The sequence below is a fragment of the Anser cygnoides genome, chromosome 15, assembly GCF_040182565.1.
Source record: "Anser cygnoides isolate HZ-2024a breed goose chromosome 15, Taihu_goose_T2T_genome, whole genome shotgun sequence".
Taxonomy (NCBI): Eukaryota; Metazoa; Chordata; class Aves; order Anseriformes; family Anatidae; genus Anser; species Anser cygnoides.
The window spans coordinates 8483438-8510253 of NC_089887.1; the positions used below are offsets into that span (position 1 = coordinate 8483438).

The following is a 26816-nucleotide window of genomic DNA, read 5'->3' on the forward strand; positions in this document are numbered from 1 at the left end:
TGCCCTGCCGCCCACCTGTGTGGCTGCTGCAGGCTCCTGTACCTAAGCTTCCCTCAGGCATGAAGTTTCAAACTCGAGCGAATCTCAAGCTGCTATTTATTACTGCACAGATAACAAAACTGTTGCAGGCAAATGATAAACAGACAGATTATCGGTCAAATATCTGCTCCTTCTCTGTACAGTTATTTCAGATAGTCTGTATCTGCAACCCTTTTTCTTGTAAGGCCAATGAGGAATGCAAGCTAAACAGACCCTGGGGCTGTTCGTGCAGAAAGGAACCCAACAGCATCAGTGTATACACTATTAGAACCCCACAAACCATTGGGACAGGTGTCACTCCCCACAGCCGAGAAGGCAAAGCAGATTCCTGGCAGCAAAGTCACTCAGACTCCCAAGAATTTCAGCATGGCCAAGACCTCTCCCAGCCTATACAGTAGAAGACCACAAATGGTCACCGTGCCTGGCAATGTCCTTTGGCACTTTAACCACCTTTAGCCCTTTAGGAATCGAGGCTCACCTGTCTTAAGTTTCTCCACTGGAAGCACATGAGGGCATTCAAGGTCCCTGCAGTGTCCCAGTCCCTTCCTGAGGTCAGTCCCACCACCCGGCCAGCTGGTTAGGTGGCAAACTGCAAGCATGGGAAAACCCACAGCATGTGTGTGCTCTACTTTCCTAAGCTTCATGAAGATATTTTTGACGATTCAAATATTCAAATTTACTTTTTGCCTCAAATTCTTTGGCAAAATGTTTTCATTTCTTACATTTCAAAAGACACTAAAGATAGCAATATCTAAAACTGGAAACTAGCTTAAGTCATGAGAGCAGATCTGAGAAATGCAGCTCACTCCTTCACTTCTAATTGTGAACCACAGCTGAGCTATTATTTAAAGCAAAATTCTTCTTCGAAGATGCCAAGTACTATTTAATTCTCCTGCTTTAAGGACAGAACAAGTTTTTCATAGAACTGCAACACCATGAGGTCAAATCGAAGTCTCACTTAGCAGCAACAACAAACCTCAGGATCCCTGATACCAGGGTGCTGGTTCAGAAGAGATCAGCCTCTTTGCCACCAGCATCAGCTCCCATCCCAGCTGGGCAGCGTGGGATGCAGTTAACACCAGGTGCTTCTCAGCACCCTTGTCATTTACAAAATCAAACATCACACAAACAGTTCTAGCACTAAGCATGCCAAAGCTCTTTTAATTATACACAAATGAAGAGGTCAGTTCTCTTGTGCACCTCAAACAAGCTCTCTGGGACGCTGCCAGTAGGGCCCTGCACAAAGTAAACGTGCTCACTGCTGGACATGGGCATTCACTAACGAACAGAAGCCCTTACCTGATATCCTGGGAGATCAGATTAGAGAGTGAATGAGACAAACTGAATCCAGAAGAGGACGTGTCAGCGTGCCTTCCCTTTGCTGCTCTCAGCATGATGAAATTTGAATGGCAAGCAGCGTCACCAATATATTTTGAACAACTATTAAACACAGAAAGCTATAATCTTTTAATTAGTTTATCCACAGAAAAACACAGCAAGCAATGTTCAGCACCACTCTATCTGGCAGATTGGTTTACCATTCAAGATAATGAAAAAATATTAATTTTCACTGCTCCTACCCACTGTATGTGAGACTCAATCCAGAAGCTGCTATCTATCCTATTATAAGGTGCATGATGACATATTAATGAAAACATGTGCCATCTTGGCAAATGATGGTCTCATTTCTATTCCAGCCACTCAGATGTTGTATAAAGACAAGGGGCCAAGTGCAGACTCACCTGCCGTGCCCTGGTGCATGGCAAGAGGTACAAATCTACTTGATGGAGCATCTGGTAAAAGTCTGCCTGTAAGACACGGTCCTCCTGCGGTGTGACGTCTGTCTTGTTCCCAGCTGGGCTGGGTTCCTCCGGCCCTGGACCACAGCAGGATGTGCCCTCAGTGCCCACAAGTGGCCTTGCCTGGTCATTTTCCATCTGACCCAAGACAGTTCCAAAATATTTTACTGGAACCAAAATTTAAACCAGATTCAGCTGACCCACTAACTCACTTCCCCTATGATGCCAACCTCTGCCAGTTTAATAAACAGAACTTGCACTGCCTCTATGGTGGCTCCTCAACTGGCACAAGCAGAACTGAGTCCCAGAAGTTTAAAACTGAATCACTTTCTCAAGCTTTACTAAGTTAAATGCTATTTTACTATAGACTAAACAGGAGAGCATTTCATCATAACTGTGCTCAGACATTCTAAAAATTATTTAAATCCATGCAAAAAAAATCAATGTTTATTAATCAAATTTGTTCCTGTAAATGAGTATCAGTGAGCACACAAATATCACTGGTTTTTAATCATTTGAAAAATTTCCGCATGCACACAAATAAGCCCTATCAATTAAAACTGACAGGACTAAGTAAAGAGATATCAATGTGCACCGTCTATAGAGCTCATTTAATCTGTAGCACCAAGATGGTTTGGAGCCGTGGAAACAAAACTCTCAGCCAGGAATCTTACTTATAAAGGCATTCAAAATCAGTGTGAGGCATAGCAAAGATTAATAAAAAAAAAAAAGGGGTGCATTGTGAACTGTCCCCAAGAAATGCTGACTTTATTTTTTTTAAAACACTAAATGGCTGCCTATTCAGCCCTAAAATACAAGTTTTGAACACCTTGCAGATGGCAATTCACCTCATTAAGTTCTTTTCTTAAATCCTAAGGAAGAAAAATATGGTTCAGAATTGACAATCATCCACAAACACTCAGATGCACAGTGAAAACAATCAGTCCTAAAGAGAACTGAATTATTCTTTTAGTCTCTACCACAGCTTCGTCCTAGCTTAAGTCCCCTGGAAGTACTCTCAGCGTGCATGCACATTTCTATCAAAACCAGCCTTCTGAACAGTCAGTGCAACTGTGCATTTGGATTAATCTCTTCTAATGTACAGTGGTTCTGTTTCTGTTGGTATGCTGTTGCCAGCTGAGCTAGGATGTTTGGGGACTAGTGTGACAAAGGCCAGGCAAAACTCTGCTGTTTCATTAATCTTGGAGGAGTCGGCTGTTTCACATGGCACACTACTGGATCCAGATGAACACACCTCCCCGCCGTGTCCTCAGCTACCAGGTTCACCTTGGAAAGTATTTGCTCTACGTGAAACATTAGCAGGGCTAGCACCACGCCAGATCTACTGCCCACTCCTGGCAGGACGAGGAGGGACGGGCTCCTGACCCACAGCCGACGGGCAGAAGCTACGCCGAAGCTGAGGGATTTACTGAACGGGGACCCCACGCTTCACAAGGCTGCATTTGTGCATCAGCGCTTACCCACCGTGCAGAGAACAAGCAACTAAGGCATCGTTTCCTCCACCTCCCCAGCAAGCCAGACCTTGCTGCATTTCATTTCAGCTCTCCTGGGCAAATACATGTTACCAATAGCTGCAGCCAGTGAATAATAAATATTAATAAAGCGTTTAATTGGAATCTTATTGAAAAGCACTTTCACCAGCACAGCTGGCAAGAGCCCCCTCGAACAAATGCTGTCTCCTTGCCAAGTACAGCATAGGTAGAATCGTAATTAGAGGCTACGGTATCCCCATGTGTAAACATCACTGCTCAAGCATGAGCTTTTCGAAGCATGTATTTAATAGACCGCGATAATGTGGGGCTTCTACCTAATTTTTCCTTCCCTGGCCTTGTTTTTGAGCAGGTGCTAAGTATTTCTCCTCTTCAGAGGCAAAGCTACCGGTTCATAAGCTGAGCTGCCTTCTTTATAGAGCTGGAGCAGGTTCTAGCTGGGAAGGTAGGATTTCTCCCTGCAGGACTGCCTAACCACTACCACACTGAGTGTAGCAGTCCCACAGCCCTCAGCGTTCACAGCCAGGAGCCAGGAGCCCAGGCTTCTCACCAAAGATGGGAATTTCACTTCCAGTCAATGTAGCTGGTTGTGGCTCTGGTCCTTACTTTACTGAGGCAAAAAGAGGCTTGGCTCCTTAACCCACGTCCTCTTAAGTTCATCTCTGTATTTTGCACTCCAAGTTCTGTGCACTACCACTTACTTCAGCACTGAGTTTGAACTCGTGCCTTTCTTGCTCAGATGCCTCCTGCAAGCATAAGGGGGGAAAAAAGCTCTGCTGAAGGTGAAGTGAAAATTCCCCGACTTCAGTGGACCAAGGCAACCACAGTTGCATGGAGGACTGGCCACATTGCAAAACCCTGTATTGCTGTTTTACACGGGCTATACAGCAGCAAGTGCCTCACAGAATACTTGGTTTTATGTGTGGCGACTACAGCTTTTGTAAGAGCTAAGGGTGGGATTTAACCACCTTCCCAGTCATGTTAACTATATGCCTCTATACTATTTTTTTCTAGTCCTTGATAATTTCCCATGTAATCCTTTATTAAGGCTCAGTGAAGGAAGAGACTTGGACACTTTAGTCCATACTTGATTGACGATCTTTGCTGTAAATCCCTCTGTTTATTTGCTCAGAAGAAACCCTTGAACTAAGATGCTGGCTGGCATAAGAATTAATCAGAACATTTCCTCAGAGGGCACATCAGGGTGGAAATGTGAAGAATGTGCTCCTAAGCAACCAGGGGACTTCGTACTGGGTGGGGAAGATGGGTTTTTGTTGAGTAGTCATTGCTGAAAGTGAACAGTAGTTTGTGATATGTGAAAAGAAAATCCATTTGGATAAACTAATGTCTTCATTTTGAAATTCATTTCATTTTGTGACCTGAAGTCTCTTCTTCCAGCTGACAGCCACTGTGGTTTTTGTTTTTGAATGATCAAATCTTTGCATACAAATTCTCATTCTTACTGGAATCGTCCAAAGGACTTTTCCAAATCCATTTATTCTTTTATAATCTGGTTCCTAGTAATGTATTCGAGCCTAGTATTGACAACATTTCAGTCATACAGGCCGATGAGAAATAAGGCGGTATGACTTCAGGAAGAAAAAAAATCACTGAGTGGTAAACAATACAAATTAAAGGCCATCATTCAGCACAAGATTTGGAAGTGTCAGAAAAGCAAACCAGGCAGAGCTTAAGTGAGTGAGCTGGCAAGTAAAAAGGACACGATAAGCCTAACTTTCCAGGAAGCCAGCGCAGCAAGTTTCTTCATTAGCAATGCCCAAAGCACATCTGACTGCTCCATTAATGCCACCTGCTGGTAAACAGCAAGATCTTGTTCTTCTGTGTTGACCCCCTGGGGGACTCGCTGACCTGGGGACAGAACACGAGCACCACAGGGTCAAAGATCATACTTGGAAGGGAAGAGACCTCATGGACAGCCCCCGTGAGGACCCTAAGGATCCCATCCCTGTATTCACATTACAGAAGTGTTCAATGAAGGTTCTACCAGATCATTCACATCCATATGTAACACTTACCAAGCTCTAGCATTTCTGGAAAGATCAGCTGAGCACTAAGTACATTTTCCAATAAATGCAAATAACCAGAGACTTCCAGTTAATTAAAGCTGACGGAGCTATTCACAAGAGGGGTAACTGGCCTGTTGGAAGTAGACTGATTGATGTATTTTTTCTTAAACTAAAACATTGAGACAAAAAAAATATTTCTGAAACGAAAAAAAAAGGGTCTCAAAAATCTTTCTGTAGTGTCTTCCTGAGTGGTATTAAAATGTTTTGCCTAATTCTACAAATTTAAAACAACTGAACACCTGAAGACGTGCTACATGTGGGAAATATCTCTGGACTTTTTGGAGCTTTCAGGAACAACAGAATTTCCAGCTGCTGGTTCTTCTCCATCTTATCGATTTGTTGATTTTTACATTCCTGTTGTAGGAGAGCTTTGATGACAACAGCAACAGGGTCTGACACGCTCTTCAACTGATGAAGCTAGGATGATTAATACACGTTGAAGACCAGATCATTATTTTTAGCTAATATGACTTGGTATTGTCCTAATTCAAATTCTGATTTTCATTTGCTCATGAACATGATTTGCTACTAAACGTTTTCAATTAAAAGTTGCTCAAGTTGTTGTGTTGGATCAACTTTCCACATTTCTGAGTCCATTTTTGACTAAAGAAGCTAACTTTCTCCTTAGAAAGGCAGAAAAAGGGTATGTTACAGTTTTACAGTTGTTCTCCATCACAGAAATGAGGGAGAGAGAGTTTGTGATTTCCCTGCACAAATCAGCTTTCTTTGTACGCAAACACCACTAATTACCTTCTCTTCATGCCTGAATATCAGAAAATTATCTATATTTAGCAGACTGAATGTAGCATTAGGAGTAGGATAAGGCTTCAGAGCAAGACACAAGTGTCTTCTTCAGAAGAATCCAGCATTTCTCAAAGTTTAATACTATCAATACATTCACTTACAGAAGAGAATGAATTTGATCAAAACTTCTGACACCCTTTCAATCTCATGGATTCTCAGCATCTCTTTTAGAGGACAACATGAAGACTTGTGTTCTATTTAAGTTACTCATTCTGCTGATATTACTTTTCAACCTCATACTCAAGCACGGCAGATAAGTGACACATCTTCATCATGTTCTATTCCTCCTCCTTCCCCATGTTCTTTTAGTGTCACAAAAAAAAGAAAACACAGAGGGAAGGGCAGAGTGCATCCAGGAGATGCAACGGGGATGTGTGAAATGAAGAGCTACCCCAGGACTGGTGGAAGAGCAAACCACTGACCAAATGCTAGTGGTTTCCCAACATGGAAAACAAAATACATAGGGCATGATAAAAGAACATGAGAGGAGATGCATGCATGAAGAATAAGAGTACAAGTTTTATAAGAGGAGAGACGTTCTGCAGCTGACTGCTCCTCCATCCAGTCCTAAATACACAGTGATTCCATCTCTAAGACATATCACACACACAGAGGACCAACTATCAGTGCAACCCACCCTGCACTGCTATATTCTGAGAAGAGCCTTCAGACTCCAGCATGGAATTATTTGTGTGATTTACAAGGCTGTGTTTTACGGTTACAGTTTTAGTGCGGTTTTAATCAAAGCCCAGACTGCCAGACAGTGGAGAACATTCCAGCTGAACCTAAAGTGAAAGCTGCCAATAGGATAAAAAAAAACAATTCCCTGAAAAATTTTTGATCATGGGTTTTCTGTTAAAACTGTACAGTGTGCACCACTGATACATTACACCAGACTGTGCTGGGATATTTTTCCCTGAATCCATCAGTGTTCACATTGTCAGGAAATAGATTGAGCACAGCTGCGAGATCAGTACTTCCCCTTGTCTTGAGTGACAGGTATAACCCATGTTACAGCAGAGGAAGAACAGCCCTCATTCTCATTCTAGAAGTCACCAAGTCAGTTTTAGTTAGAAGTACTGCAATTATCCACTTTGCAATAGATAATTATCAGTGTTTCTAATTAAAGATAATTACAAAGTCCTGTACTGTTACCTATCTGAGATAACCTTTGCATCAAAATAAGACATGGCCCACACTTCCTCATTTGTGTTGCATAGTCATGGAGGTTCAGTGCACACCAAAAATATTTCATCTCTAGCCAGCTATACCAACGGCAGAAGTACAAACCTACACCAAAAGATACCCCTTGTAAAGCTTATGTCACTCAGAGAACTAGAATACATACATTAATTTGGGTTATGTAAGCAGAACCTACAAGGAAAATTTGCCAGGATGGTTACTGTCAAGCATTTTGTAGTAGAAAGGTCCAAGACTTTGCATAACAGACTATGTGACCCCCCATCAGAGTTGTTCATGTCCTGTTTATAACTTTTTCATATTTTTAATGACTTATTTATTCCATCAGTCGGTCTGCTAAAGAAGTTGTGGATCCAATAGCTCCCCATGTCTTTTCCCTATGCCATTTCAGCAAATGCCTTTTCAGCGTGACCCATGACACCTTCTGAAAATACCTCTAGTGTCTTGAGACAAGAGAACCCACAGCACTGCGAGCTATAGGGTCCTGCCACCACAACACCAACCACGGGGAGATATCTCTGAAAGAGCAATCGTTGTGAGCAGCAGATGCAGCAAGATGGTCAATCTGGTTAGCACGTGAATGTGTTATCACACATTATCACACACAAATGTTATGTGTGTGTTATCACACACAACAGGCACCCAATTCTCTTTCTGCCTACTGGTATGCAGGGCAGGATTACCACAACACCAACTTAGTGACAGCAAAGTCAGAAGAGATTTTACAGAGATCACCAGCTACATAAATGAAGCTTTGACCACAGGAGCCAAGCCTATTTCAACAAATTTATGGCTACTGCTTTGAGGAATAGATCATCTGAGTACTGGTAGTGCAGGCATTTCATCTTTATCCCCCTCACAACAGTTCCTACTGCCTTGAGCCAGCCTGCTTTCTGAGACGAACCCTTCACCAAGTGCCTTTTAGCTTGGCCTGGTGGCCAACCATATCCTAGGCAGAGAAATCCCAGGCAATCACTCTCCTAAACAACCCCAAACTTCAGGGTGCAAGTGAAAGCGACCATGTCAGAGAATGATCTGTGCATCTGTCAGCATAAAAATTACATAGAGAATTACGTGATCAGAACAAGAGCTGCGTTTTCCAACCAACAATTTGTTCTTCGTTCTCTGACTACCCTGTCCCCAGGGCTGACCATTTTGAAGGTTTTCCACCCAGGATGAACCTGCCCATGTGTGCTTACAGCTGTTCCTTCAGTTTCTACATAATTTCCCTCCTTGCTTCAGCACAGCAACAGGAAGAGACAGCGATTGCTTCCAGACCGGGGCAGAGGAAGGGAACAGTGAGCTGTGATCAAGGACCTGGGTGGGAGATGTAGCCAGGGCAGCCGGGCGACCGAGCCTCCCAGGGCTGGCAAAGCAAGCGTTTTCCATCACGTGCTGCTCCCAACACCCGGCTTCAGTTCTAGCCTGAACTCTCCACAGCCCCTGTGACTTCAGCTGGGGGCAAGAGTTAAAGAAGCTCTTGGTCCCAGGCAGCCATTACATGACAGCAAAGGGTAAAGCATCTGCCAGAGGAGCTGACCAAATTACAAGGAAGTTCGAATCAGTGTTATGGATGCTATCTTTAGCATAAATTCACACTACTGAATCTTGCAGTGGATCCATAAATCCATCATGTTTCAGAAGAACTTATAAAAATCTCATTCCTGAAGTAGCTGTCCTTTTCTGAAACAAGATGTTTAGTAGTGCAAAATCAAGCACTGGTTACCTTTGCCACAAGTACGTCAGGTATACGTGGTGTGGTGCCGTCAGTATCGCCTTGCCAGAACTCACTCCAAGAAGTGAGAGCAATACATAGCCATGGACGAATTGTGTTAAAAGCAAGGAGCATAACTGGCCTGTGACTAAGAGTATTTACTGATGGTAACAGTACAAACAGCATTAAGCTTTGCCCCTTTGGTTGGTATAGGTTTTCAGATGAACGATACAGGGTATGGGAGCACAGACAAGCTACACAGATGTGCTTACTGCACAGCATAGTTCAAGTACAATGTATTTCCCATATTTAACAGATGTAACACTGGGTGTATTAGTTTAGTTACTCACACCAGCTGTCATTTACACTAACTGCTGTTCCTAAGGAGCTCAGCATAAGCACAAGCAAAGACCCAAACCAGAACGCTTCTCCCCACTGAAGGTACCACAGGTTCAAACACAGCAGCTGCCCAAATGAAGTGGCTATAGCATAAAAGGGAGCACCAGCTTTCATTTTAGGGGGTAATGAAACAGCAAGAAATGCTTTTCTGAGTTAAGATGAGAAACTCACCAAGGGTGAGCATGTGTGTGTTCTTAAATATAAAGAAGCTGTTAGCCTAAAGGATGAACCACATGAACTCCACAAGTTGGCAGAAGATTTACAGAGAGGCAAAGCTGCCAATTTACAGAGATCACCTCCTGGGGCATGCAGTCTACAGCAGTTATAATTTCTGAAAGAGGCTGTGGGAGTGCTATTAGAGGGAAGTGTCATTTCGAGTATAGGAACAAAATGCAAGAAATTATATTTGAATATCTAGGTTTGCTGATGGCTGATGTCTCTGCTGGTCAATACAAATGCATTTTGGAAGAAATAATGGTACTTAAAATGCTAAAGTAAAGACCGATAATAACAGCAAGGAGATGCAAATCGTTCACCTTCTGAGGGGCATGATATAGCTGCCAGTGACACAGGGTATAATCCCTCCCCTCCCTGCTTCCAAGGGAAGCTGAGCGTGACAATCTCTTGCTGGTTTCTGGAGGAGAGCCACGGTGAGCTTGGTGGGCCATGAAGACCCTTGTTGAGGTCACAGCAGTTTTTGCAGGTGCCACGTCACAACCACAGTCATTTGCACTTCCAATTTCTTTCCAGTCTCCCCTGCAACCAGAGCTCCGCAGCGCACAGAACAGAGCCCAGATCACTTTCAAGGGAGAAATACCAGGCTAGGAACAGGAGGCTCATGGCATCAGCCCACCATCAGCACTGCCAAGCACGACATGAAGCAGGCTGCTGGTCACAAACAGAAGCCTACAGATCCAGCTATGCTGCTCCACTTCAAGCAGCTCCTGCCTCTGGAGCTGACCTAGAGCAGGACAAACAGGGCTTCCAAACCTGAAGCCATATACACTCCTTTGTACTTGTGGGATGGAGAACAATAAAGGACTGAACTAATCCCTTCATTCTTTGACAATGAACACATCTGTGATCTCCAGGTTTTCTAGAAACAAATGCTTCCTCTCTCCAAGGTGACCCTTGAACAAGAACAGCAAATACCCCCCCTACTACCCCCATGTGTTTTGTTAGCCCTCTCAGCTGCTTTCAGCTGTGGAGCAAAGCCTGTGCTGAAGGTCTCTGAAGGTCTTTGGAGCAGTATCTGAAGAAGCAAGAGCCCCATTAAAACCATCACGTACTCGGAGAAGCTCAGTTACCAGAGGCATACGGTATGTTCCCAGGCACATTATACATCAGACTTCCACGGGTTCTGGAAGAGGAGAATTATGTTTAACCTCTTGTTTCCCCTACTGGCCTTTGATCTATTCCACTTGCTGGTAAATGGGTAATACAGCCAGGGAATGGCCGCTGTCAGCTCCAGTCAAATTATGCAGGAAAAATAGTCCGCCTTTTCCTGAGAGAGGAACTTCATCCTCTCATCTGAAGAGGGAGAAAATTTGTATTGACAGATTTGTCTCAGTCAGATAATATGGAAGCACATCTCTTACATGAGTCTAGATGTGTCTCTGGGAAAATGAGAGGGCACAACTGGAGTAGCTGTAGGCAAACAGATAAGGTCACTAGTAGCTTTGTACCTCCCTCTTTACACACTGAAGAAAGGTTTTCTGGCTCTGTATTAACACCCAGGAAGACTGAAATTATGTGGATTGAACTGTTACAAGCAACCTTACCAGAAACAGCACTCATTCTCAGACAAGCAGAGGACTCCTCTCCGCTTCCTGCATCACCTCAAACAGCAATCCTATGATTTACCAGGTGGTGCTTGGAGAAGTAGCTGTTTTCACTTAAACTGGTCCCTGACAGTTCCTGTGCTCTCATTAAGAGCATGTTTATGTTCACAGTGGGATGGGGACCTCCTCATTTGGCAGGTTAATGCACGATCAAGACCTTTTTAAATCAAGATCGCGCTTTTTCTTATTCAACTCTCAATCCCACAGGGGGGTTTCTGTTACCAGCTTGTTAACAGTGGTCTGGATCAAAACAATGTGGTGCCTGCAGCCAGATGGTCTGGCAGGAGGATTTCTGTCAGCTTACCCAGCAGTTTTCTGTGGCGTGAGGACTTCACTTACACACTGCAGTCACAGGAGAGGATGTTACTCTGCTAAGGGTATGCATCTTCAGGTAGGATACAGGTTAGGTAACACTGACACCACTGCATATTTCCAGGTTCTACCTCACCACTAGGAGTGTTGCATCAGTTTATCTCGAGCTCTGTTATGCTTAGGGTGTATCTACAAACCAAACCAAGTACACTGCAGTGATGTCTGAACTAGTAGCCATCACCCACGGGCCAAAGCCAGAAGCCAAATAACTGCATTAGCATGGAGTTGGGCCTGAAATTAAGCCCTAATGATTGCTAGCAGCTCACCTTACCATTGGGGTCATCTCCAGCTTGAACCAGAGGCAAGCAATTATCTTGCTTTTGCAGTGCTCTGGAAAACCCTGTTGATATGCTGGGAAAGGAAGTTTCCTAGCTCAGGGGTTCCTCAAACCATAAGCATACCAAAAGCCCTCAGCAGAAGGGGCTCAGCCTGAGCTGTTTGCGCCAAGTGCTGCAGCAAAACTTCTGGGGTTGGGGAAGAGAAGTTTGGCTGAGCAGCTGAAAATCCTTACAGTCCAGATGCTGGCTTGTTCCATTAACACTGAAAGGTCAGGCCAGCACGAAGTTATGCTCTCTGTCTCACTGCTTTCAACCCACTCTTAATATTCTGAGGACTCTAGGCCTCCAGAACAAAAAATAATCAGAAATGACTTGATCTAAGAGTATGATGTCCAATCCTTTCTGGCCTCCGGGCAACACTACTGGGCCAGTAAGTGATAAACTGTTGCTGCATGCGACAGAATGCTTTCTCTGCCTTTTAACCTCGGCAGTAGCACCAGCAATGGCTTCCTACGGGTGGGAGCTGGAAGGAAGACTGCGGCTTTGTTTGGTGCAAGTCTGTTGACAGCTGTTCTCCTCCCAGGTGTGATCCAACACTGAAAACATACACACTAACTGCTTTGGTTTTTATATTTGGGAATCAAGAGCAGGAAGGTTAAAGTTAACTTTTGCTCTGGACCACGGCTGCACCCTGTTACTGATGCAGAATATATTTACAGGGCAATCTTGATGAGACTACAAGTAGCTCTTTTACACTGCTGTAATTTATGGAGGAGGAGGATCATCCGTAAAGGAGTCAGCCAGGGACAAAGTATTTTTCATGAAGCAGTTATGAAAAATGTGCTGTAGCTTGGGAGGGAAAAAACCCTCCAGAAGCGTGAAGCTATGTTCCAGTTCCTGCTGCCTTTCCTGCTTCATTCCCAAGGCTCACACCAGCCAGGCTGGCAGTCCTTCCCCTCTCTACCAGTAAATAAGCCTCCAGGTAACAAGGCACAGTGGTGCAACTGAGTACATTGTCAGAATTGATTCCTCCCAGCCCTTATGTTGACTTCTTGGCTTTACTTTATTCATTTAGTGCCTATGACTATTACAGCAGAATTACTATGTGTATTCTCCTTTGATCTAAACATCTCTACATAATGGTGAATTTAGACTACTTGACGGGGGAAGAAGAAAAGAACAGCAAATAATTTCATTCTTACAAAAGAATCTATTTGCAGGAGAACAGAGCTGGAAAATTACTGCCATTTTACTGTTTTGTTTGAATAATTTTCTGTAGGAGAATTTTAAATGCCTTGTGTATCAGTAAGGGGCAGCTGCTCCTTTTCCCAGATGGGTATTCTGGTATGAGGCACTGATACAATTTGGAAGATGGACTATTGACTGTTGTGAAATGATGCTGAAAATGATGCAATCAATTTAATTCTCTAATGGCCTAAGGAAAGGAGGGAAAACTTTCTGGGCATTGTTTGACCTGCCTTATGAGAGGTTGAAAATCCTGTTCTGAGTAATCATAAGATGGATCTCATTTTATACATTTTGTTTTTATTCAGAAGCTGAAGGAAGTACTGAATCTCAATTTATAATTCTAGTTCCTTCCACTATTACTCAGAATGAATGGAGAGCACAGCTTCTGTTCCAAAAACTAAAATGCTTCAAGCCTTTAGATAACCTTCAAGAGAACTGCAAGATAGCCGTCAAAACTTTTCTGGTTCAATTAGAAGGCCAGCTTGCCTATAAAGGTAGGGGACTAGGATTCAGGAGATTTGTATTCCATTCTCAGTGCCACTACAAGTTTCCTGAGCAGGTCATTTAGCCTCATTAGAACTTGCTCCTCTCTAAGCACATTCTAGTTGCTTAAACTGCAAATTACTCAAGTAGAGGAGCACCTAACACTGTGTACCTGTAGCAGCCAGCAGAGTGGGGAACCACTGCACCGGGTAGCTGCACTCCAGCTCAATGTGATATTACCAACATAAAGACACCAAACAAGCTCCTCCCTGTTAGCACACCCTGACTGGACATTTCTCCCACTGTTCCACCAGCAGTCACTGCTGAACGTGCAGTGAGATGCTCTGAACAAAGCAGCAGGCTTGCAGCTTTAGTGATCTCCTTTCTGCATGAGGCCACACAAGGAAAAAGCCCAGGACCCGATACAACCTCGCTGGTTCACTCTGCCTTCCCTGTATCCATCACATGCTCCCTTTATAACAAGCCTTCAGGATAAACAATACCTCAACATTTTTGATTAAATGCTTTTCAAGCTCAAAGTCCCCAGCAAGCAAGCTAGTTTGGTCTGTGATATTGCATTATACAACAAGAATGATTGATTGAAACAAACCTTTTCCCTTTTCACTCCACAGCTATTTCCACAAGTATTTTGATTCTGGCAAGAAGTATGACATTATTGATTTGCTTCTGCACTGCTTGGTCTGGAGCCTCATCTGCAAAAGCATTATTCTTTATTGCTTCAATAATTTCACTGAGTGCAGAGAACTCCATTGTATTTTTTTTACTTAGCGTTTAGTGATTCTTTAAATTTTTTATGTGCTATGAAGCTGAGTATCAGCCATTTGCAGAAATGCACTGGAAGGTAACCAGAAATTCAGATGTCTCCATAGACATGGAACTACTACTCCTGCTGATGCAGAGCTCACCACAAGAGGTTTTTTGCTTAGTCTGGGCACTGACAGCACACGGCATTCATGCAAGATTTTAAGTGATAAGAACGACTGGGAAGGGAAAGGAACTTATTCTGAACTCAGGACAGCACCACCTCCTGCACTGAAATGGCTCCTGGTCAGTAGAGGAAAAGTTTGATGCTTGAGCCAGACCCACAGCAGATCCTGGCAATGGGTCACTAAAAGCACATTCATTCTCACCCTTTCTTTTCAAACCCCTCTATTCATGGTGCTGAATGCAAAGGAAATTCCAGACTACTGAAGATCAAATCATACCTTGTCCATACATTGTTGGCAGATTTACAACTCTGGAACTGCCCAGGTAGCCTCTGGACATGTGCTGGGGACATTGAAACCAGAGCCCAACAGGCTCAGAAAATGGGTGCCAAGAGAAGGACCATTAGCAGGGCTCCACAAGTCAGGCTAACAGGCATTGATCCTAAAGACCACTTCCGCGTGGAGGAAGCTAACAGACTGACACTGTGCTCAGAAACATGCTGGGTGCTCCAAGCAGAGACACAGCTGTAGCCCACTCAAACTGAGGGAAGCCCAAGGAGACAAATACGGCATGGTGTGTCTTGAAGCAGGGGTCCGGTGGATTTGTCAAGGGGCCAAGACCTACCGGGAGAACTCTGCCTTTTCCTCACAGGCTGCTGCATCGTGTGTCAGCCACACGCTGCAACCCAGCTTGCAGGCTGAGGGCCAAAACAATTACAGTAAGACAGAAAACCTCCCACTCTCATTAGAGACATGAATGAGCTGTGATCTTCACGTTATGGAGCATTTTTAAGTTTCCAGGATAGTGCAACATACAGAGTTATTTAGCAGCCTGAAAAGGTCACATCTACTCTGCCTCCCACCACTGTTTACAGAGCACAGTAGGCAAATGCAGTAGGTCATGTATTTTCATTCTGTAGATTTCAGGGAGAATTAGAAATTAGAAAGAAACATACTTGCAAAATAAAAAAACTGTGAATGGGACAAGCAGACAGGCAACGCATCCTCTTTCGTATTTAAGTTCCCTTTCACTGGTCTTACGGGAGAAACACGGAACATTTTCCATATCTGAGGAATCAGACTCAAGCCTTGAATACTGAGCTGAGAACAAATCCCTGAACTAAGATTTCATTATACAACAGCTGCCCAGAAGCCATTTTGCACCTCAATCTTTGCTTTATGACCTAAGAGATTAACAACTTCATACGAGGTGTCAGGCAGCGAGTTTGTAAAACCTAAACCCCAAAGCTTCTCTTTGTCAAGATGCTAACTTGTCTGTTTTGGACAGCAAAGGGTGTTCTTAAGAAAAAGACGGTATTATACCCTGAGATATTGCACTATTACACTTTATCAATGTATAGGCTTAGAACAGATTGTATGGTAATTTTCCCATGCAGAGGATAAATATCAGCATTTAGAGGAAGGAGCACACTATAAAATGTGCAATGCTGCAAGCATATGTTGAAACTCAATATATAAAATCTTTTTGCTCTCTCTCCAAGCAGCTGGATGATCTGATATAACACAGCTGACTTATTCCAGTCACCAAGGTCCTGCAATGCATGTCCATGCAGGGTGGAGGCAGAACTTAGTCCTAATAACCAATCCTACCCACTTCTGGGAATGCTTCACTAACCTCCTTCTCCACTTCAAGAATAAAATATTTTTTCAGAGCAATGGAAACTCCACCCCAAAGCCTCAAGCAAGCAACTTTTCCATGCAAAGACCTGGTCCTGCTTGAACGTGCAGAGCCAGGATTGCCAGCACAGCTATGCTCCCCCAGAGGGGCTCTGCTGAACCACTAGCTGCAAACACACCCACGGATGTGCTACTGAAAGGTTCAGGGCAAAGCTACATGAAAACAGTTCTGGTCTGTCCAAGTGAAAACTGGGTCCCACTGAAGTAAATGGAACTCTTCCTCTCGACACCAGTCAAGAATTAGGCTCAGAATTAATCTTGTCATGCTTTCAAGATTGTCCTGGTGCATACTTCCTTGGTCGTGCGTTTTTTGACCTTATTTAAGAGACGTTTCAGTAGTTCTAATCTGCACATCTGTTCAATGCAACAACAGGGCAATCACAAAAAGCAATTTAAAATGATATTCTGGTATTTAGGGCTGACACATTCTTGCAGGTGACAGCTGTTTTGCCACATTGCCAACTACACAGCAAGCTTCATATCCAAGTGATAAGACAAAGGGAAATGGCCTCAAGTTGTGCCAGGCAAGGTTTAGGTTGGATACTAGGAGAAATTTCTTTCCTGAAAGGGTTGTGCAGCACTGGAAAAGGCTGCCCAGGGAAGTGGCTGAGTCACCATCCCTGGAGATCTTCAAGAAACATGCAGATATAGAACTTCATAGCATGGTTTAGTGGTGGACTTTAGTACTAGATTAGAGGTTGGACTAGATGAACTTAAAGGTCCTTTCCAACCTGAACAACTCTGTAAGTCCGTATTACACCCACAAAGAAAGTGTCCCGTAGCCCTGACAGGGCATAGGGTGGGCTCATCTTACCTCCAGCACTGCGAGCTCCGTGGCACATTTTCCTCACATACCTGCACCTCCATGCTTCTGGACGCAGATAGCATGCCCTTTCTTCCAGACACATTTGCCACATACAGCATCGCTCCAGACACCACTGGGAGAAACTGAAAGTGGGGAGGGAGGTCAGGATGTTATTTTTGTCCTGTTTATCCCTTTATGATTTTATCCTAAGCCTTTAGTTTAAGGTGCACAATTCTTATTTCAGGGAAATCAGGGCCAGTTTTAAACTTAACAAAACAAAACCCTGCATTTCTTTTTCAACATCTAATGCAAACACTGCTGATAACAGCAGTATATTAACTGCCATCCTGCAGGACATCAGCCAACCCCAGACTAAGGGGGACATGACATTGCCTGTATTTTTGCTGTATCTAGTACCAATGAGACCACACCAAGAAGTCAGCATGTGCTCTGGCTCATGGCTGCTCTTCAAATCAACAGCCTACTAACACCTGCACAGTTTTACACCCTCTCTTCTGATTGGAACCTGCAGCAGAGTCAGTGTCATTGTGGCAAGTGGCTTCCCTGTCTCCAGCCCTGCTTATATTGTATTGAATTATGAACTTTAAGACCATCTCTCCACTGACTGATCAAATCTTTCTCTGCTGGGTGAGCTCAGGCTTTTAATTTTGTATCAGAAACAAATTAGGTCCTTAACCTGTAATGAACAGTAAGTTTACTGAATGACTGTAAGAGGTTTTTCTCTAGGAAGTTTTTAGAGCAAATCACTTAGTAAGTAAACTGCTAGAGTTCCTGTGAAATACTAAACATTTCATACTTGCATCATTCCAATAACACCACAGTTATTATAGAAGTAAGCTTTTTAAGCTCAGAGGTCAGTTTGAAGGGTTACATGATGCTCAGGCATTGTGATGCTCCCAAATCCAATTTCATATTCCCTTTTCTGCCCCCTGCCAAAAGTCTCACCTGCCAGTTGCTCACTCCTCGCTACCTTTAATAAAGCTCATTACTTTTAATACAGAAGCATTAGATTTCAGTGAGCAGATTTACCAGCCTGTTTTCTCCAGACTGTCCTGCTTGCTGTTTTTTCACCTCCAGAGTAAATGGCACATAAGTCCGTCAGAAGAACAGCAGCTCTTAATTTTTTTTGACACCTAGATGACTATTTTTAAGAGGGTCTACTTTCACAAGTTCATTTCATTCCCACTGCATTTCTGCTTTTATTTACAAGTATAGCACAAACCCATTCTGCCTGTTTTATCTGACTGTCATTTTGTTAGGAAGAGGTGCCGAGTGCTACATTTTCCATGAGTAAGTATTTCATAAAGTCTGCATTTCAGTTAGCCACTACACACTGATCAACCCTGACAGAACCCCATTTTTTAAATGGTCCCTGTTAAAAAAAACAAAAAACAAACAAACAAAAAACCCTCCAAATTACACTGACGTAGCACTGAGCATTTTGACTGCAGAGTGCTGTGGGAGCTGGTATAGCTTTTTTGTTCCGTTTGGACTTCAAATTAAGTAAGAGTACCTTGGCCCTTGATCACAGCTCTTCACAGTTAATGATACTGTGGTGATCTGGGATGAGCAACAACTAAGACAGAGCTTTGTGGACACCAGAATTTGGCCCCAGAATATAGTGAATTATTCTAGACTATTTCCGATGTTTCTTTTCTCCAACAAGTTTGCCAAGGGCTTGAAACAATTTAGCTTTTTTTAAGTTGGCACCAGAAGATCTCTCTGTTTCCATCAACAATTTACATGTATTCACAGCACATTTAACTAAGTAGATTTGGTTAGTGTTACACCTCATCTACTGAAGTCTGACTCTGTGGTTGTGGAGGAATTTAGATGTGGTGAATGATCAGACTCAATTTTCTATGAAATTCTAATTTTATTTTCACAGATTAGTGCTGATTCACATAGAAACATTTGAAAATGTGCTTACTATGTGCTTATTAGTATTTTTAAATTCAAGAGCTTCATCCACGCTGGAAAAACAGCCAGAAAAGACATTCAAGACAGGGATTATGAATTTTCTGACAGAAACTGAGTATCTGCTGAGCACAGACCCAGCTCCTACTGGGAAAGAACCAAAAAAATAAGAAAGGTAGCCCTAAATGAATTCAATGAATATTACAGACACTCAGAACCATTCACAATTGGACCGTTTGTGATCCAACTCTAATGTAAAGATACTGAAGATGTTCTAAGTTACTGCTCTAAGCAGCTTTTGCACGAGTCTTAACATCAGCACAGTATCAGCACTGTGGAGTTTCACGCTACTCCAGAGAAAGCAGAAGCCGCCTGCTAGCAGCATCATGCCTTGTATCATGCCGCCCAGTTTTAATGATGGACTTCAGATGTTCTATGGTATCCCATAACATAAATAGATCAAAGCATGATAATTATTGTTAAACAGCTGTTTTCATAACAATTTATTTCCTTGTCAAGGCAAATTAAGGTAAGTTCCCAGTACTATTATCAGTAGTTTAGCTCTGTGCTCATTAGGAGTCATTTTCCTTAACGCTTTCCCTGCTTACTGTGAAATTCACTGTTGATTGAGACTTTCTTCATCATCTCACCTCTGCAGTTGGTATCAACAGACTCCTTGCAGTCATCTTTCTGCTTTAATGCTGTGTTAAGGATGCTCTGCAACCTGAGCCCCACATGTCAGTAAAGGCACTCTGACACTGCACATATTCTGCTCTTCGGAAACGAGACTGGAGGACACAGCTCTAGGAGGCTCCTGTTTGCCACTGTTGCCCTTTCACCCTCCCTGTTTCATTTAAAGACAATCTCTTATTATGCAGCCTTTTGATAATCTCTCGGCATATTCCAACATGGGTTCAAAACCAAAACCAATACAGAAATACACACCATTAACTGATAATTAAGAAGGATGACCAATTAAAGCCTAGCACTAGATCTATTGTGACTAAAACAGTACAGGAGGGTAATTAATGGCAGACTACAACGTTATTACAACACTAAAGCAGTGCAATCATGTGGGAATACTGAAATCCCTTGAATATGAGAATAATTCAAAAGCCAGCCTGTAAAAGCATCATCCAGTGAATGGGGCTGCAGATATAAGTTATGCTGAAAATCTGGAGAGTAGTAAAATCTCTTCATTTATTTCATTATCCTCTTTTCCACTGCATTGCATCCCTTCCCCAGTACAGTTCGTCTGTCAATTGTGTGGCAAAATTCACGTCCTTTTCCATCTAAATGGACTACTCTTACAGCTAGCTCTCTGGTAAGAGAACGGTCTTCACACAAAGGTGCAGCGGCATGACATCTTGCCAAAAGAGAAGTCAACAAGAAACAATGGTCAGTTGACATTCCCAGGCCAACAATTTAGAGATGTTTTTATTATCCTTCCTTTGCCTACAAATTAATCTGTAAAATGGAGCCACAAGCTCTAGAAAGGTACCTCTAACCAAATCCAAGTTGAAATAATAAAAGAGGTTGAATCAAATCACTGTTTTGTAAGGGTTAGAAAAAATCTCACCTGAGCCACAAAATGAAGACAAAGTACTAAAATGTCAGCTGGACTGGGAGATTTCCTTCTTTGCAAAATTAAGTAACTGTAGGCTTCAATTTTTAAGTGACTAAGTTGGGCCTGCTTCAATACACTTCTGCCTTTCTAACTGTACCTCTGTACTTAGCTATTTCCAGAAGGCCATAAAACATGTCCAAAGCAGGATGAGAAGCAGCAGCTATTTGAGAAGTCAGTGCTTGCAATAAATAATTAGAATTCTGAAAGGAAAAATCAAGCAAGTAAAAAGCTTCCTATGCAACAAGCCTACTCTTACCATACATGGAGTTATTCCCACACCCTATTCTACATACAGTTATATCCTGTAGCTGCCAACAGCAGGAAAGATGCTCGTAGACTTATGCAGGAGCTGCAGGCTAACAAGCCAGTGGTGGTATGTTAGACCTGGTGTCCATGAACACCTGTCTACAAGGAAGCTGAAGCTGGAAGCCAATGCTGTGGTAACGACTGGGGCACTGTAGCCAGGATTTATTGCTACTGCTACCTGAAATCTCCCCACTTGTCAAGGACAACTTTTTACAGGCAAAAATTCTTCATCCCACTGACAAGCTCAGTATCAGTCCCTTGCTCTCTGTACAACTACTCCCAACAGCTGGAAAAGGGTATTTTTCTCTTTTGTTTCAGAAGCATAATTAACACGGCACAGAAATCAAATAATCATCTACACGGTAAGAAATGAGAGGAAGTATTTTCTTTTAACTATTTTAGTTATCGTGACATATCAGGGGTGTTGGTTATAGGTCACTATGAGCTGAAGAAAAGCAATAGAAGCCAGGTTTTGCAAGTAGCATTGCCATCTATAGCAAGGCTTTGCATACGTATTTGCAAACAGCGATCTACATTTTCCACACATACAGGCTTTGGCAAAATCAGGACCTAAATAATTTCAGAAACAGGCTGCAACATCCACTTAATTACTGATATATCAAACAATGCTGAGTAAATTTTATGATGATCTTATTTTCTATCAGCATCGTATGAAAAATACACGCTATTTCTGAAGGGAGAGCAAAGCAGAATCATCAGTTTATTTTGAAGTTTAGTAGCATTGCAGTATATTCCCAAATCTATGTTTCCATCAGATCAAACATACCACACTTTAGGTTGGCATTTAATACAGATATTTGTAGCCTGCAGGAATAATAAATGAAACTAATTAAGTTTAATAATTCAAGAGAACCTGGCATGCCTGATTGCTACAAAAATGCTAATTATCTTTCTCTTCTTCCAGTACCCCCCGCCTCCCCAATATAAAGTTATACTGGAAATATCAAACAATGTTTTAAGAAAAAAAGTAGCAATGGCAAGCAACTTCCAACACAGAAAACACCCTGGGTCAGGTTTGCAGCTGATGCAAACTTGAACAAAATCCTACAGATTTTGAAGGAGTAATGCCCGTTTTCATGAGGAATCAGCTTAGTCAAAGATTTATTTTTCTTATATGTCCTCACATTGGAAACAGGACCTGAAAATCTACCTTAGATATCACTAAATCCAAGTCAAGAGCTACAAAGCAGCAGAGACTTCAACTACTGAGATAGCTTTACTATTTGGTTCACGTGTGTTTGCACACAGTAACTTTTAATGAAGATCTTCCTCTGCCGAAGTAAGCAGAACATATGAAAGCATCAGTATTTCTAAGGGACTACCCTTCTCCTTCCCCACATCTCCCTGTCAGGACTATTACCAAAAACACAAATACAAATAAGTATGTAAAGCCTCTTAGACTGATGGATGTGCAATTCATCTGTTAATTGAAGTTAAAATTGAGAGAAGGCTTTGTCAACAGAAGTACTAGACACGAGGGAAAACATGCGAAGATTTTGCCATGGACGCAAGTCGGGTACAGTGCAGCACTTCAGACTAGTAGTTACCCATGCAAGAAGTATTATGTAGGTTATTTCTTAGAATTAAGAAAATAAACAATCTCAGCTGCACCCATTCATTTTGTTCCAAAATCCACTCCCAGACAATGCTCTTTCGCCAAGGTGAAGAGTTAAGGAAAATACTCTAACAGATGATTAATTTCCATTGCAGTACAGTGAAAATCTTTAGAGCCAGAGGTTGACTTAGATTACCTTGCTAACTAATAAAGAGAGCTTTGTACAGGTTTTTAATTAGGTCGCCTAAAGCTCATTCTTCCTTCATTATTTATGATTCTTCTCCACAGTGTAATTACCACCAACACACACCATGTGCTAGTGAGAAGCAGAGCCATTTCCTCCTCCTGCTCAGGCATTTGTACCTAACGGTAATTGTATAAAGAGACTGCATGTGCAGACGTCATCTGCGCTCTTTTTTCAAACCTCTCTTTTCCTGGGACATCTACAAAACACTCACTAGGCAGACTGCTAAGGCTGCCCAGAGTAGTTATTAACCACAGCATTTCTTTTCACTGTCCATATCCATCTGGCATCCCTAGTTCGATAGAATCTCTTCCAGTCAAGGCTACTTTCTCCTGTACAGTGCCTACCATAGCGGGCCTTGAACAACAGTGACGGATTCTCAGCAGCATCATTAACGACACCATTTTTAATTTGTATAAGGAGATTTATAACATGTCTGGTAGAACAACAGTGAACAAGGTTGCTCCCATATTCACGTTTAAAATTACAGGAGAAAGTACGTTTCACTTGCACACAGTGCGGGACACAGGGAGGGCTGCATAAAGAAAGTGAATTATTTACATGTTAAGCATTACCCACTTCAGCTGAGTTGCCTTTGCCCACTAAGTCCCATGTCTGCTCATTTACTACGACCATTGGGGAGACTGAGTTAAGCCGGCAAACACCAAAGCTTGTGCTAGACATGCACCTCACAGAGGACAGGTGAGTGGCACTGGGGAGCAGGCTGGGGGGAACAGTGCTGTGACATGCAAAAGAGGTATCAAAGCCAGGCAGCTCCACTTGAATCTCATGCTGTCATTATTTCTTGGCAAAGACAGCTACTGAATACAGGCAAGTAGAATCTAAGTCTGCATGCCACTAAAATTTATTTCCCAGGCTGAAAGGCTTGTTTGCCAAGTCTTCAATTATTGCATTCACTGCTTATCCCAGAGCATGCAGAGGCTCCACACCCTCCCCGGTACTCAGACTTGGGGGAGTTTGTGGGACAGGCATTGACATTTAATGCATTCTACCTCACTGTAGCTCTGCTGTGCAGATTTCTTCCTTTTCCTTAGCTGTGCCCAGAGAGAGCATTTAAGGCCAGCAATTACATATGCACAGCACATCTTCTTTCTATTGTGTACTATGCTTTTTCAAAGTTTAATAAGCCTCTGAAAAAAATGAGCATTCCTGTTCAGTTGCATTTGGGTATAATGGAGATTTTTTTTATTTTTTGCAGGGGTTGAATTAATTCACTCTAGCACCCTGCCTATGCAGATATAGTGCTACCTCTACCCCTGCACATGGAAAAAACAATTTGTGGCATCATTGATTTGCATTGTAGCATCCCTGAAAGCCCTGTCACTGACTAAGCAACACCTTCGTATCCAAACAGCTCAAGAAGAACATCTCCAGCCAGTGAGGGGAAGTTTTTACTTTTATTTTTTAATCTTCGGTTTGGGGAAAAAGCTTATTAGTTTCAGGAATGACTTTCCTCCATGTACTTTACATACTGCTAATCATAAGAAAAACTGATGCTAGTCCACAGAAAAAGAAAGTCCAGGGGAAAAAGAAAAAAAAGAACAACAACAACAACAATCACATTTGCTTCTTGCTTTAAAGCTTAGAAAAGGGTGGAGAAGGCAGGCACGAAGGCTGGCTATTTGACTATCTTAAGTCATATGGGACAACAGCTTCCCAGCAGGGACGCACAGGGTTGGTTTTCTGCTCACACTGGCATGCGAGGACCCTGCTGAAGGAGGGAGGAAGGACACTGCTACAGGGACATTTCTTTGCAGCATGGACAATAAGAAAGAATCGGGGCTAATGAGCCCCACAAAGCAGCTTCAAAGCTACGGTGAAAATATACTTTGTGGTTTTTCTGTCACACACCCACCAGAACCCACGCTCAGGGTCCCACCCAGCATTCTCAAGACTCTGTCATCTGCAACTGAAGTAACTATCCAAGGGGACACAGGTACAGGACAGATCAGTAAAACATGCCTACCTTGACACGTAGCTACTTCTTTTGTTCGGATGAGCGTACTTAGGTAAATTGTGACTAAAACTGGACAGCAGAGAGGTCAGGGTGCAGGATGACCAGTAACAGGGAAGACTCTGTTTTCAAGAAATGCCAGGAGTTGCTAGAAATGACCCCCATCACTCAAGAGAGCTTTTTTCCAGATGTAAATGATGTAACTCCCAAATGATTCTTGTTAACATTTTGGTTACTTGCCTTTTGTGAAACTCCAACATACAGCTTTCATTGCTAGAACAGTGTCAGATCTTAATATGGAAGGTTTTATGTTTCTACAGGTAATTACTCAGCAGAAGTTTGGATTCAAGATTGAAGTCTTCAAAACGTGCTAACTCCCCAGAGCATGGAATGCATCAGTGGGACTGCAACAAGAAGCTGCTCTGCTTAAGCCTGATATGCTAGAGCCTAAATTCTTGTTACAGATACTTAAAACCAAATTGCAGACACACTTCAAAGGAACAGAAAGGAAGACAGCTAACACAAGAATGTATGACCCCTTGAGATACCTTCTATTTTATTTTGCTCATGAAGGTCCCCAATCTAGAGTTTCTGATGACCAGTGAATCCTTCCTTCCTCACTGAGCTAACTAACACAGAAGTCTGCACATGCCCGCACACAACTCTAAAACAGGAAAGAAGCATTTACCCTTCTGAACCCCATGGACATGCAATGCACAGTAAGTTCTTGCCTATAAGCATTCAGCCATGTGCTTGCAGGGCTCCTGGCAATTCCTGTAATTGCCGTTAGTTGATTTACATGTCACATTTCGAGCTCTAGATATAAGAGCAGAAGTTGCCTGCAGGTTTGAATCCTTTCGGAACCACTGTATATCATGGCAGGGAAGGTAGATGAAACAGTTCTATGACAACAGAACAGCAGGAAGAAAGTTCCCTCCAGTAGTACTGCAGCTTCTGTTACATACATCAATGACTAATTTGGACTACTGTAACTTCACCTAGGCCAATACATTTGCATTGGGAAGAAAAATTATGCCAGTGTCTACACTAAGGCCTGTTTCCTGCTTGTTGCAGTGTCCTGGTTCCAGTTAGGACAGAGTTAAGTAGCTCATAGTAGCTGGTAGGGTGCTATGTTTTGGATTAGGATGAGAAGAGCGCTGATAACATGCTGATGTTTTAATTGTTGCAGAGCAGTGTTTACACCAGGCCAAGGACTTTTCGGCTTCTCGCTCTGTCCTGCCAGCGAGCAGGCTGGGGGTGCAGCAGGAGCTGGGAGGGGACAGACCCAGGACAGCTGACCCAAACTGGCCAAAGGGGTATTCCATACCATCTGACGTCATGCTAAACAATATATAGGGGTGGCTGGCCGGGGTGGGGGGGCCGGCTGCTCGGGGATAGGCTGGGCATCGGTCAGCGGGTGGTGAGCAATTGCATTGTGCATCACTTGTTTTCTTACACATTATTATTGTTAATACTATTACCATTATCACTATTATTATTATTATTGTTATTATTATTTTCCTGTCTTAATAAACTGTCTTTATCTCAACTCACAGGCTTCACTTTCCCGTTTCTCTCCCCCATCCCAGAGAGGGAGGGGGGAGGGTGAGCGAACGGCTGTGTGGTGTTTAGCTGCCGGCCGGGTTAAACCACAACATGCAGAAACAAGTGCCTTTTAAATACACATTGATGAATTCAAAGCAAGCACGAAGAATATTGATATTCTCAGTCAGCCAACAATGAGACAGATTCCAATAGCATTACTGGCAGATTTGTGACAGTTTGTTACTTCAGTGGTGCTACTGGATGAAGCATGTACCACTCAGCACAAGTCTACCCAGTATTAGTTATTCACCCATTTCATTATGTGAAGGACCATCCTTTAAATTGCCAAAGGTATATTCAAAAGGCAATACATATGCAGA

The 26816-nt window shown here is 42.8% G+C and overlaps 1 protein-coding gene across 24 annotated transcripts in view; it reads right to left on the reverse strand.

The window, feature by feature from the left end:
* Positions 1 to 26816, reverse strand: part of LOC106033474 (acyl-coenzyme A synthetase ACSM4, mitochondrial-like) — a 206934-nt gene that overhangs the window by 44629 nt on the left and 135489 nt on the right. For 22 of the 24 annotated variants that reach the window (XM_066977917.1, XM_066977919.1, XM_066977929.1 and 19 more), the window contains one exon: positions 17235 to 17368. The gene's annotated coding sequence lies outside the window, so the exon portion shown is untranslated. The remainder of the gene's footprint in view (positions 1 to 17234; positions 17369 to 26816) is intronic. The other 2 variants (XM_066977931.1, XM_066977930.1) reach the window with 1 other exon arrangement.